This window comes from Chiloscyllium plagiosum, unplaced genomic scaffold, assembly GCF_037043375.1.
Source record: "Chiloscyllium plagiosum isolate Xiang-an unplaced genomic scaffold, Cpla_swu_hap1 HiC_scaffold_19, whole genome shotgun sequence".
In the NCBI taxonomy this organism is placed as follows: domain Eukaryota; kingdom Metazoa; phylum Chordata; class Chondrichthyes; order Orectolobiformes; family Hemiscylliidae; genus Chiloscyllium; species Chiloscyllium plagiosum.
Window position 1 is genome coordinate 75808687 of NW_028270157.1, and position 12921 is coordinate 75821607.

The following is a 12921-nucleotide window of genomic DNA, read 5'->3' on the forward strand; positions in this document are numbered from 1 at the left end:
GCCATTACTAACCGGGCAACAAGTTACAGAAATATGGGTTTCTTCAGTGGAATGGAACAAGCCAAAGGAATCAGACTTTGGATGGTTCAATCATATGAATGAGAGCATAAAATAAAGACATTGTCAGATCAGCTGAACTTGTTAGTTATTTCACATTCTCAGTCCACCCCAGAACCATCCCAGACCCACCATAAATCTGGCTGAGATAGCAGTGCAGCTCGGTGCTCTGTGCAGACCAGGCCACTGTACGGATATCTACAACCTGACACTCTGTCCAGAGTGGAAAACTGTGCAGAAGATAACAATGCATTGATCTATAAATCAGTTATTCCCCCAGCACATAGACCTGTGTACACCACCTCAGTTCATTGCTCAGTAACACTGCATTAGATCACTGCCCAGCGTGGGGAACCTTGCAGCCCGGGCTGGGAGTGACTGGATGTAGAGCTCCCATCCATTTACAGCTCCATATCTCCATTGTGCCAGGACAACTGGTGCTGTGGATGTCAAAATCACTGCCAGAGGGAGATTTTGAGCTACAAGTTTAAATACGAACAAATGGGAGGGTTTTGGCATATACAGATGAAGAGATTGAGAGACAGCATCATGGAAGGATGTGATCACAGGTATTGAAATGGTAAAATGATGACATTTTGATTGCATCTTGGAGCACATGATACTTCATGGTCAATGACAGAACAGTCCTCTCCCTCTTGTGAAGCTACAGGTTATGCTGAAAGAGGTGACACAAAACTGTTACCACCTCGTTTTAGCATCAGTCCGGCTTCACTTTTTGTCCAGGTTGAGACAAGAGTAAGTTTGCTATCAAAATATTTGTAACTGGAAGAGTGACAGGAAGAGAACTGAAACCAAAAGTTTGTAGATGATGGTTTACTCAGAAACAGCACTGAGCCAGGAGTAAAGACTGGGGATATTATGGAGAAGGCAGTGGACAGGTTTGGTGATAGAGAGAATATTGAGATATACATCAGCTCATGACAAAATGGAGTATTTTTGGTTATGAACACTTTTGTTCCCCCTCAGGTTTGTAAGTGAAGGATATGAAATTCATGGGATAGGGATGGAGTTTGTGATTGAAAGTGAATGCAATACAACAAAAGAATAGAGAAAATTACAGCACAGGAACCCGGCCCTTCGGCCCTCCAAGCCTGTGCCGGTCCAGATCCTCTCTCTAAACCTGTCACCTATTTTCTAAGGATCTGTATTCCTCTGCCCCCTGCCTATTCATGTATCTGTCCAGATACATCTTAAATGACGCTATCGTTCCCACTTCTAACACCTCCGCTATCAACGCGTTCCAGGCACCCATCACCTTCGCCGTAAAGAACTTTCCACGCATTTCTCCTCTAAAAACTTTTCCCCTCTCACCTTGAACTCGTGATCTCTGGTAACTGTATCCCCCACTCTGGAAAAAAGCTTCCTGATATCCACCATGTCTATACCTCTCATGATTTTGTAAACCGCAGTCAGATCCCCTCTCAACCTGCATCTTTCTAGTGAAAAAAATCTAACCTACTCAACCTCTCCTCATAGCTAGCACCCTCCATACCAGGCAACATCCTGGTGAACCTCCTCTGCACCCTCTCCAAAGCATCCACATCCTTGTGGTAATGTGGTGACCAGAACTGTACAGAGTATTCGGAGGTGTTAGAAGTGGGAACGATAGCGTCATTTAAGATGTATCTGGACAGATACATGAATAGGCAGGGGGCAGAGGAATACAGATCCTTAGAAAATAGGTGACAGGTTTAGAGAGAGGATCTGGACCGGCACAGGCTTGGAGGGCCGAAGGGCCGGGTTCCTGTGCTGTAATTTTCTCTATTCTTTTGTTGTATTGCATTCACTTTCAATCACAAACTCCATCCCTATCCCATGAATTTCATATCCTTCACTTACAATGAAAGTCTTATACAACTGTAACATGACCTGCCAGCCCTTGTACTCAATACCCCGTCCGATGAAGGAAAGCATGCCGTATGCCTTCTTGATCACTCTATTGACCTGTGTTGCCACCTTCAGGGAACAATGAACCTGAACACCCAGATCTCTCTGTACAACAATTTTCCCCAGGACTTTTCCATTTACTGTATAGTTCGCTCTTGAATTGGATCATCCAAACGGCATCACCTCGCATTTTTCCCGAATTGAACTCCATCTGCCATTTCTCGGAACAATTCTCCAATCTATCTATCTTCTGCTGTATTCTCTGACAGTCCCCTTCAACATCTGCCACTCCACCAATCTTAGTGTCATCTGCAAACTTGCTAATTGGACCACGTATAACTTGCTCCAGATCATTAATATATATCACAAGCAACAGTGGTCCCAGCATGGTCCCTGTGGAACACCACTGGTCTCAGGTCTCCATTTTGAGAATCTCCCTTCCACACTCCTCTGTCTCCTGCTGCCCAGTCAGTTCTTTATCCATCTAGCTAGTACAACCTGAACCCCATGCGACTTCACTTTCTCCATCAGTCTACCATGGGGAAACCATCAAACGCCTTACTGAAGTCCATGTATATGATATCTACAGCCCTTCCCTCATCAATCAATTTTGTAATTTCATCAAAGATTTCTATTAAGCTGGTAAGACATGACCTTCCCTGCACAAAACCATGCTGACTTCAATGTTGCGGCCATTTCAAAGACATGGATAGAGCAGGGTGAGGGATGGATGTTGCAGGTTACAGGGTTTAGATCTTTCATTAAAAACAGGCAAGGCGGTAAAAGAGGGGGAGGCTTGGCCTTGTCAGTCAAGGACAGCATAACGTTGGCTGAGAGACCTTTTGACGAGGACTCGTCTACTGAGGTAGTGTGGGCTGAGGTTAGAAACAGGAGAGGAAAAGTCACACTTCTTGGAGTTTTTTATAGGCCTCCACAGAGTTCCAGGGAGGTGGAGGAGAGGATTAGCAACATTATCCTGAGTAGGAGTGAAAGGAACAGGGTGGTCATTATGGGGGACTTTAACTTCCCCAACATTGATTGGAAATGCTATAACTCTATACGTCAGATGGATCAGTTTTTGTCCAATGTGTACAGGAGGGTTTCCTGACGCAGTATGTCGAAGGGCCGACACGAGGGGAGGCCACACTGGATCTGGTGCTTGGTAATGAACCAGGCCAGGTGTTTGATTTAGTTGTAGGTGAGCACTTTGGAGAGAGTGACCATAATTCAGTTACGTTTAGTTTAGTGATGGAAAGGGCTAGGTACATGCCACAGGTCAGGAGTTATCGATGAGGCAAGGGCAATTATAATGTGATTAGACAAGAATTAGGATGCATAGAATGGGGTAGCAAAATGCAGGGGATGCAGACAATGGAAATGTGGAGCTGGTTTAAGGAACAGATATTGCATGTCCTTGATAGGTATGTCCCTGTCAGGCAGAGAGGATGTGATAAGGAAAGGGAACCATGGTTTACGACAGAAATTGCATCTCTTGGTACAAAGAAGAAGGAGGGTTATGTGTTGATGAGGCAAGATGGTACAGATGAGGTGATGGAGAGTTACAGATCAGCTAGGAAGGATTTAAAGAGAGACTTAAAAAGGGCAAAGAGAGGACACGAGCAGTCTTTAGCAAATAGATTAAAGGAGAACCCTAAAGCTTTCTATAGATATGTGAGGAATAAAAGGATAATTAAGGCAGGAATACAGCCAATAAAAGACAGAAGTGGGAAGTTGAGTGTGGACCCTGTGTAGATCGGAGAGGTGCTAAATGAACATTTCTCATCGGTGTTCACTCAGGCAAATGAGAATATTGTAGAGGAGAAGAATGAGGTACAAGATATTAGACTAGAAAGGATTGAGGTTAGTTACGAACAGGTGTTATCAATTCTAGAAGGAGTGAAAGTAGACAAGTCCCCTGGGCCAGATGGGATTTATCCGAGGATTCTCTGGGAAGCTAGGGAGGAGATAGAAGCGCCTTTGGCTTTGATATTTGAGTTGTCATTGTCTACCGGTTTAGAACCAGAGGACTGGAGGATTGCAAATGTTGTGCCCTTGTTCAAGAAGGGCAGCAGAGATTACCCAGGTAATTATAGACCAGTGAGCCTTGCTTCTGTTGTAGGAAAGGTTTGGAAAGGATTATAAGAGATGAGATTTATAATCATGTAGCAAGCAACAATATGATTTCAGATAGACAACCTGGTTTCGTCAAGGGTAGGTCGTGTCTCACAAACCTCATTGAGTTTTTTGAGAAGGTGACCAAGCATGTAGATGATGGTAGGGCAGTTGACGTGGTATACATGGACTTCAGTAAAACCTTTGATAAGGTTCCACATGGGAGGCTGATGGATAAAATGCAGAGGCATGGAATTGAGGGTGATTTAGCAGTTTGGATTAGAAACTGGCTTTCTGAAAGAAGGCAGCGAGTGGTGGTTGATGGAAAATATTCAGTCTGGAGTCCGGTTACTAGTGGTGTGCCACAAGGATCTGTTTTGGGACCGCTACTATTTGTCATTTTAAGAAATGACTGAGACGCAGGCATAGGTGGATGGATTAGTAAATTTGCAGACGACACTAAAGTCGGTGGAGTAGTGGACAGTGTGGAAGAATGTTACAGGTTGCAGGAAGACTTGGATAAACTGCAGAATTGGGCTGAGAGGTGGCAAATGGAGTCCAATGCAGCTAAATGTGAGGTGATTCATTGTGAGAGGAATATCAGGAAGGCAGAGTACTGGGTCGATGGAAAAATTCTTGGTTGTGTGGATGTGCGAGAGGGATCTTGGAGTTCATGTGCATAGATCCCTGAAAGTTGCCACCCAGGTGGATTGTGCTGTTAAGAAGGAATATGGTGTGTTAGGTTTCATTGGAAGAGAGATTGAGTTCCGGAACCGCAATATCATGCTGCAAATAGACGAAACGCTGGTGCAGCCACATTTGAAATACTGTGTACAGTTCTCGTCGCCCCATTACGAAAAGGATATGGAAGCATTGGAAAAGATAGGAAAACTTACCAGGATGTTGCCTGGTCTGGAGGGAATGTCTCATGAGGAAAGGCTGAGAGACTTGGGTCTGTTCTCATTGGAAAGAAGAAGGCGAAGAGGGGATTTGATAGAGACATACAAGATGATCAGAGGATTAGATAGGGTAGACAGAGAAAGATGTTTTCCTAGGACGATGGCGTCAGCTTGTATGAGGGGGCATAACTACAAATTGAGGGGTGATAGATTTAAGACAGATGTCAGAGGCAGGTTGTGGTAAGGGTGTGGTAAGGGTGTGGAATGCCCTACCTGCTAATGTGGTCAACTCAGCCACATTAGGGAGATTTAAACAATCCTTTGATAAGCTCATGGATGATTTTGTGATAGTGTAGGGGGACGAGCTGAGGAAAGTCCACAGGTCGGCGCAACATCGAGGGCTGAAAAGGACCTGATCTGTGCTGTATTGTTCTATGTTCTATGTTCTATCACTGATAACCCCATTTTCTTCCAAATGGGTATATATCCTATCTCTCAGCATCTTCTCCAGCAGTTTCCCTATCACTGACGTCAGGCTCACCGGTCTATAATTACCTGGATTATCCCTGCTACCCTTCTGAAATAAGGGGACAACATTAGCAATTCCCGGTCCTCCAGAATCTCCCCTGTGTTCAGGGATGCTGCAAAGATATCTGCTAAAACCCCAACTATTTCCTCTCTCTCACATCCCTCAGTAACATGGGATAGATCCCATCCGGACGTGAGGACCTGACCGCCTTAATGCCTTTTAGAATACGCAACACATCCTCCCTCCTTATGCTGATTTAACCTGGAGTAATCAAACATCTATCCCTAACCTCATCCCTCTCCTCGGTGAATACTGATGCGAAGTACTTCTTAAGAATCTCAACCATTTTCTCTGACTCCATGCACTTCTTTCCTCCTTTGTCCTTGAGTAGACCAACTGTTTCCCAAGTTACCCTCTTGCTCCTAATATATGAATAAAAGGTTTTGGGATTTTTCTTAAGCCTGTTTGCTAAAGATTTTTCATGACCCCTTTCAGCCCTCTTAATTGCTTTTTTTTAGATTGGTCCTACATTCTCGATATGCTTCCAAAGCTTCATCTGTCTTCAGTTGCCTAGTCCTTACGTATGCTTCCTTTTACCTGGATATAGGTTTGCTCGCTGAGCTGGAAGGTTCATTTCCAGATGTTTCATCACCATATGAGGTAACATCTTTAGTAAGCTTGCAGGCAAAGCATTGTTCATGATTCCTGCTTTCTAGTTATATGTTTGGATTTCTTTGGGTTGGCAATGTCATTTCCTGTGGTGATGTAATTTCCTGTTATTTTTCTCAAGGGATGGGAGATGGGGTCTAACTCAATGTGTTTGTTGACAGAGTTCCAGTTGGAATGCCATGCTTCTAGGAATTTTCGTGCACTTCTTTGTTTGGCTTGTCCGAGGATGGATGTGTTGTCCCAGTCGATTCTTCTTTTTACATCTTACCTTTTACCTCTGAGCTAGTCTCACAATTTTACCTGTCATCCATGGTTCCCTAATCTGGCCATTTAGAGTCATGGAGTCACAGAGATGTACAGCATGGAAACAGACTCTTCATTCCAATCCATCCATGCCGACCAGATATCCCAACCCAATCTAGTCCCACCTGCCAGCACCTGGCCCATATCCCTCCAAACCCTTCCTATTCATATACCCATCCAAATGCCTCTTAAATGTTGCAATTGTACCAGTCTTCACCACTTCTTCTGGCAGCTCATTCCACACACGTACCACCCTCTGTGTGAAAACATTGCCCCTTATATGTCTTTTATATCTTTCCCCTCTCACCCTAAACCTATGCCCTCTAGTTCTGGACTCCCCCACCGCTGGGAAAAGATTTTGCATATTTATCCTATCCATGCCCCTCATAATTTTGTAAACCTTTATAAGTTCACCCCTCATCCTCCGACACTCCAGGGAAAACAGCCCCAGCCTGTTCAGCCTCTCCCTGTAGCTCAAATCCTCCAACCCTGGCAACATCCATGTAAATCTTTTCTGAACTCTTTCAAGTTTCACAACATCTTTCCGATAGGAAGGAGACGAGAATTGCACACAATATTCCAACAGTGGCCTAACCAGTGTCCTGTATAGCTGCAACATGACCTCCCAACTCCCGAACTCAATACTCTGACCAATAAAGGAAAGCATTCCAAATGCCTTCTTCACTATCCTATCTACCTGTGACTCCACTTTCAAGGAGCTATGAACCTGCACTCCAAGGTCTCTTTGTTCAGCAACACTCCCTAGGACTTACCATTAAGTGTATAAGTCCTGCTAAGATTTGCTTTCCCAAAATGCAGCACCTGACATTTATCTGAATTAAACTCCATCTGCCACTTCTCAGCCCATTGGCCCATCTGGTCCAGATCCTATTGTAATCTGAGGTAACCCTCTTCGCTGTCCACTCCACCTCCAATTTTGGTGTCATCTGTAAACTTACTAACAGTACCTCTTATGCTCTCATCCAAATTATTTATGTCAATGACAAAAAGTAGAGGACCCAGCACCAATCTTTGTGGCACTCCATTGGTCACAGACCTCCAGTCTGAAAAACAACCCTCCACCACCACCCTCTGTCTTCTACCTTTGAGCCAGTTCTGTATCCAAATGGCTAGTTCTCCTTGTATTTCATGAGATCTAACCTTGCTAATCAGTCTCCCATGGGGAACCTTGTCGAACGCCTTACTGAAGTCCATATAGATCACATCTACCGCTCTGCCCTCATCAATCTTCTTTGTTACTTCTTCAAAAAACTCAATCAAGTTTGTGAGACATGATTTCCCACGCACAAAGCCATGTTGACTATCCCGAATCAGTCCTTGACTTCATTTTCACAGGGACACTCCGGAGCTGTAATCAACCTATCTTTGAAAGCCTCCCACATATCAGAAGTGGATTTACCTTCAAACAGCTGCTCCCAATCTAAAACCCCCAGCTCCTGCCGAATTTTGCTATTTCCCTCAGTTTAGCCCTCTTCCTTTAGGACCACTCTCATCTTTGTCCGTGAGTATTCTAAAACTTACAGATTTGTGATCACTATTTCCAAAGTAATCCCCTACTGAAACTTTAACCACCTGAAACCAGGCCAGGTCAGACTAAGCCCAACACCAGGCCACCTGGCTGGGCTCATGCCCCAACACATTATGGCCCCTTCACGAGTTGGACTATTTACACACTGCTCTAGAAAATCCTCCTGGATGCTCCTGAAAAACCTGCTCCATCTGGACCTCAAACACTAAGTGAATCCCAGTCAATGTTGGGAAAACTAAAATCTCCTATTGCCACAACCCTGTTGCTCCTACATCTTTCCACAATCTGTTTACATATTTGTACCTCTATCTGACACTCGCTGTTGGGAACCCCAACGTTGTTACCACACCCTTCCTATTTCTGAGCTCTGCCCATATTGCCTCACTGTTCAAGTCCTCCATAGTGCCCTCCTTCAGCACAGCTGGGATATCCTCTCTGACCAGTAATGCAACTCCTCCACCCCTTTTACCTCCCTCTCTATCCTGCGAGAAGCATCGATATCCTGGGATATTTAGTTGCCAATCATGCCCTTCTCTCAACCAAGTCTCAGTTATAGCAATAACATCATACTCCCAGGTACTAAACCAAGCCCTGAGTTCATCTATCATACCTACTATACTTGTTGCATTAAAACAAATGCACCTCAGACCACCAGTGTCTTTGCCTTCATCATCTGTTCCCTGCCTACTCTTCCCCTTAATCACACTGACTTCACTATCTAGTTCCTTACAGGCTTTAGTTACTGTTTCCTTACTGTCCACTAACCTCAGGTGGTTCCCAACCCCTGCCACATTAGTTTAACTCCTCCCCCACAGCGTTAGCAAAAGCCATCCCAGAAGACATTGGTTCTAGTCCAGCCCAGGTGTAGACCATCCAATTTGTAATAGTCCCACCTCCCTCAGAGCCAGTCCCAATACCCAAAAATCTGAACCCCTTCCTCCTGCACCATCTCTCAAGCCAAGCATTCATCCTGCCTATTCTATCATTCTTACTCTAATTCACATGCTGCACTGGTAGCAATCCTGAGATTACTACCTCTGAGGGCTTACGTTTTAACTTGGCTCCTAACTCACCAAATTCTGCTTGTAGGACCTCATCCTGTTTTTACCAATTATCATTTGTGCCCACATGCATCATGACAACTGGCTGTTCACCCTCCCCCTTGAGAATGCTCTTCAGCCGATCTGGGACATCCCTGACTTACCATTCCAGAGTCTCGTTTTCAACTACAGAACCACCTATCTACTCCCCTTGCAACTGAATCCTCTACCACTATAACCCTTCCACACTTTTTCCTGCCCTTCTGAACAGCAGAGCCAACCGCGGTGTCATTAACCTGGTTACTGCTGCCTTCCCCTGGTGAGTCATCTCCCCAACAGTATCCAAAACGGTATGCCTGTTTTGGAGGGAGATGACCATGGGGGACACCTGCACTGCCTTCCTACCCTTTCTCTGCCTTTTGGTCACCCATTCCCTTTCTCCCTCAGTAATCCTAATCTGCGGTGTGACCAATTCACTAAACGTACTATCCACGACCCCCTCAGCATCATGGATGCTCCAAAGTGAGTCCATCCATAGCTCCAGAGCTGTCATGCAGTTTAACAAGAGCTGCAGCTGGACACACTTCCTACATGTGATGGATTCAGGCTCATCAGCCATGTCCCTGAGCTCCCACATTGAGCAAGAGGAGCATAACACGGCTCTGGAATCTCCTGCCATTTTTAGCATTAAGCTTAACTTAGTCTTACCTTAGATACCTTAGATAAATAAAAAAGTAAAGATTTTACCAATCACACAATAAAAAAAGAAACAGAAAAAAATAGTTGACGTCTTTGCCAAATATAAAAAACAGAAATAACAGTGATGTTCACGATGGTTTACAGAACTAATAAAGAGTCAGAGGCAGACTTACCAGGAGCACCAACCAGAGTGAGGAAGGGATAGTAACCTGCCTGAATAATCATCAAAACGGATTCTATCCACTTTGATAATGTTGCATTTTCATGAAAAAGCCAGTAAAGACCGTGGGATAAACCCCTATCCATTGTTGGAACTTTCCAATCTATTGTACTCCAATTCTGATCCATTAGATTAGATTACTTACAGTGTGGAAACAGGCCCTTCAGCCCAACAAGTCCACACCAACCCGCAACCCGCCCAGACCCATTCCCCTAACACCACAGGCAATTTAGCATGGCCAGTTCACCTGACCTGCACATTTTTGGACTGTGGGAGGAAACCAGCGCACCCGGAGGAAACCCACGCAGACACAGGGAGAATGTGCAAACTCCACACAGACAGTTGCCTGAGGCGGGAATTGAACCCGGGTCTCTGGCGCTGTGAGGCAGCAGTGCTAACCACTGTGCCACCGTGCTGCCCATTGTTGGGACATTCCAGTCTGTTATTGTCAGATTGTGATCTCTCCCCTACCTCTCTCTTGAACTGTTGATCCCAATCATGTTGAGGATGGAGCTGCTGCTGATACAGTGGGATAACACATTGAAAGAACTCTCTTATTAATAGAAGAGGAGTAAATGATGTCCCCCCACCCCGTCACCAATATTTGTCCTGATAGACGGAATAGAACAAATGCAGAAAAAGAAGCAGAATATATCAAGAGGAAGGAATATTGAGTGACAATGTTAACAAAACATTTTAAATGGAATGGAGGGAAAGTGATTTTATACAATGTTTAGTTTGTGTGTTTGTGCCTGCACGTAAGATTGTTCATATGTGCACAAGATATTCGGATTTAACAACAGAGATACAGTTAAGAAAATACTGCATATGATGTGGAAATTTTATAAAAATGTTTGATCCTTAACTGAGGTGTTACATTCCTCTTTTCTCAAGGAATTCCCCTCTCTGGATTTCCCTGCTGTAGTTTATCATTCTTATCAGTATGTGTGCTATAAATTCCTTGTTCCAGTGTCTCAACTTATTTCAACAAAACAAATAGAGAAGTACATCTATTTCTGTCAATAATCTAGTTTTCACAACTTTGACATCTCCTTATCTATATTCTCTCTCTCACTCACACGCACACACACACACACATACAACAGTTAATAAATACTCCACTCATTCTCCGTGTCCCATCTCTCAAAACTCCCTCTTTCAGTTTAGAAATATTGTTCACTTTTGGATGTGATGCGGTTATAACTGAGTAGCAAAAAACTATAAAGACTTGAGGGAGGAAGTGTTAATTGAAATGGAAGATTAGTTGGGAAGACGATGGGGCAGTAATGGGAGGACGATCTGGTAGTAATTAGGAGGCACAGCTGAAACTCATCCCTCTCAGAGGAGGACAAGGCAACCGTAGATGACAAGGGAAATCATGGACAGTAGAAAAGCAAATGAAGAAAACATACAACGTGGTGAAGATTATTAGGAATGTAAGGAACTAGGAAACCTTTAAAAACCAGCTGAAACAAAAAAGATGAAATATGATGGTAAAAAAATGATGGTGCTTTGACAAAGGGTCAGTTAGACTCGAAACGTCAGCTCTTTTCTCTCCTTACAGATGCTGCCAGACCTGCTGAGATTTTCCAGTGTTTTCTCTTTTGGTGGGAAATATGATGGTAAGCTAGTTAATAGTAAAAAAGAAGACTGTGAGACACTTTTGATATATAAAAGATAAACAAGAGGCAAGAGCTAACATTGCACTGCTGGAAAGATGTCATTATGTGAAACAAAGAAATGGCAGAGGAATTGAATGGTACTTTGCATCAGTCATCATGGTAGCAGATGCCAGAAACCTGCTAGAACATTAAAGGAGTCAGGCGGAGGAGGTGAGTGTGGTTACCATTACTAAGGAGAAGGTGCTGGAGAAGCTGACAGGTCTGATGTTGGCTAAATCACCCACATCTAATAATACTAAAAGTTAGTTGAAGAGATTGTGGAGACAATGCTGGTGATCTTTCAGGGATCACTGGAGGCCGAGAGGACTGGTAAATGTTACACCCCTGTTTAAGTAGAAAGCAATGCAGAATATAGGAAATTATGCGTGGCAGTTAAAACAGCAGTTAAGAAGGCTCAGAAGACCCTTGGGTTTATAAGTAGTGGTATAGAGTATAAAAGCAAGGAGGTGATGCTATATTTGGAGTATTGTGCTCAGAACTTTATCTGAGGAAGGATTTTAAAGCCCTGGGGAAATAAAATGAGATTGTCTATTTCTTGGCCCACTTCCCAGCTGACCAAGGCCTTGCTGCAATTTTTGACAACTTTCCTCAATGTCCACGATATCTCCTATTTTAGGGCAAATTTATCATGCCCTTGGATATTACCATCCAAATCATTGGCATAGATAACAAACAACAACAAGTCCAGCTCCGAACCCTGAGGCACACCACAAGTCACAGGCCTCCAGTTTGTCAAGCATTCTTCCACTATTACCCTCTGCTTGCTACCATCAAGGCAACCTTGTATCCAATTTACCAGATCCCACTGGATTCAACGTGATCTAACCTTACCATGTGGAACATCATCAAAGGCCCTAATGAAATCCTTGTAGATTGTATCTACTGCCCTGGCCTCGTCAACCATCGTGGTCAATTCATCAAAGAACTCTAAAAGGTTTGTGAGACATGATCTCCCATGTGCAAAGCCATGCTCACTATTCCTAATCAAACCCTGTCTTTCAAGATGCATGTAAATCTTATCTCAGAATCTTCTCAAGTAACTTACCCACCACAGATGTTAGGCTGACTGGTCTATAGTGCCCAGGTTTTACTTTGCAGCCCTTCTTGAATAATGACACAACATTCATTAACCTCCGGTCTTCCAGGGCCTCACCAGTGGCTAACAATGATGCAAAAGGGTCCCCACCATTTCCTCTTCAGCCTCTTGCAGGGTTTTTGGATATATCTGGTCAGGACCAGGAGATTTATCCGCCT

At 44.0% G+C, this 12921-nt stretch overlaps 1 pseudogene; it reads right to left on the minus strand.

Moving 5' to 3' along the window:
• LOC148146812 (uncharacterized) overlaps positions 1 to 12571 on the minus strand; it is a 37867-nt pseudogene extending 25296 nt beyond the window's left edge.
• Between the last annotated feature and the right edge of the window lie 350 nt (positions 12572 to 12921).